We start from the raw sequence: 1,551 nt of genomic DNA on the forward strand, positions 1-1,551 counted from the left end.
CTAGTTCTGTTCTAGTTCTGTTCTAGTTCTGTTCTAGTTCTGTTCTAGTTCTGTTCTAGTTCTGTTCTAGTTCAGTTCTAGTTTAGTTCTATTTCAGTTTTAGTAAGATAATAGACAAGCCAACAGACTAGTCATTAGATTGTTAAGAGTCTAGTGACAGGACAATTACAGACTAGTTGATATGCTAGTCCATAGTTTAGTCAATAGAGTTGTAAATAGACTAATCAATAAACTAGTCCACAGACTAGTCAACACACTAGTCAATAAACTACTAAATAGACTTGTAAAAGGACTAGTAAATACACTAGGCAATAGACTACACAAGAGAGTAGTCAACTGACTAGTCAATAGATTGACAAAGTCTAGACCACATAAACTAGTAAAGATATTTAAATTATAATAAATTAACTTTATTAATAAAAGCTTTAATCAAAATTTAAACTTAAACTTAAAACACTCTTTTTTCCAATATTTTTTTAACTCTTCCTAAAGACAACTTATTTCAATTTTTACACAAATTTTATTCGCTTCTCTTTTAAATACTCTTCTTCTTTCTTTGTTTGTTTATTTATACAAAAAATATTATTAATTGGCATTGTATACATAAAGTACATACATTTACTTACAAACATATATACATACATACATATGTATGTACATATACCCCTGATCAATTGACGACATCAGCAATTTCAAATCGATTTAAAGCAAATTTTATACAAAAAAAAATCACTAGTTAAATGTATTGTAAATAAACATTTAAACAAATATAGACAAAACTTATACTTCATATGAATTTGTTTATAAAAAAAAAGAATTGAAAAAAAATATTGTTTGTATATTAAATGAAATGTCGTGGAGATAGCACACCAACCATAAAAGTGTTAATCAAAGTGAAGGGAGCGTGAATGAAAAAAGACCAACAAATAATCAAACGAACTTTAATTTGTAAAATAGTGGGGTAGCAATAAGTTTCTGAATTTATTTCATTTTATGTTTATTTTATGTAAAGTTCTTTTTTATGTATGTAGTACATAAACAAAGAGCAAATAATTTCTCTGCAAAATGATTTTAATTGTGATCGCCGAATTTTTAAAATCTTTTTCTTGAATTGTGACAGAAATATTAAATAAGTTGTCATTCCAGTTTTATTGCTTTAATTATTATAAATCTTTAAGCTTTAGTTTGAAAAAAAATATCTTTTTAACTTTACTATTTCTCTCTGTTTTCTATGAGTATACTCAATATTAAATGAGTACATTCCTCATACGTCATTGCAGAAATGTAAATAAGTTTGAGATTAAAATGTTTCTTAACAGTTCTGAGAGCAATAATAAGATATTAATTTATTTTAGTTCAGTTATAGTTCAGTTCAGTTCTAGTTCAGTTCTAGTTCAGTTCTAGTTCAGTTCTAGTTCAGTTCTAGTTCAGTTCTAGTTCAGGTCAGTTCTAGTTCAGTTCAGTTCTAGTTCAGTTCAGTTCTAGTTCAGTTCTAGTTCAGTTCTAGTTCAGTTCTAGTTCAGTTCTAGTTCAGTTCTAGTTCAGTTCTAG

At 27.1% G+C, this 1,551-nt stretch overlaps 1 protein-coding gene across 9 annotated transcripts in view; it reads left to right on the forward strand.

The window, feature by feature from the left end:
• Positions 1-1,551, forward strand: part of LOC111679174 (sodium/potassium-transporting ATPase subunit beta-2) — a 27,799-nt gene that overhangs the window by 6,522 nt on the left and 19,726 nt on the right. The window lies entirely within an intron of this gene.

The sequence above is a fragment of the Lucilia cuprina genome, chromosome 2 (genome assembly GCF_022045245.1).
Source record: "Lucilia cuprina isolate Lc7/37 chromosome 2, ASM2204524v1, whole genome shotgun sequence".
Classification (NCBI taxonomy): domain Eukaryota; kingdom Metazoa; phylum Arthropoda; class Insecta; order Diptera; family Calliphoridae; genus Lucilia; species Lucilia cuprina.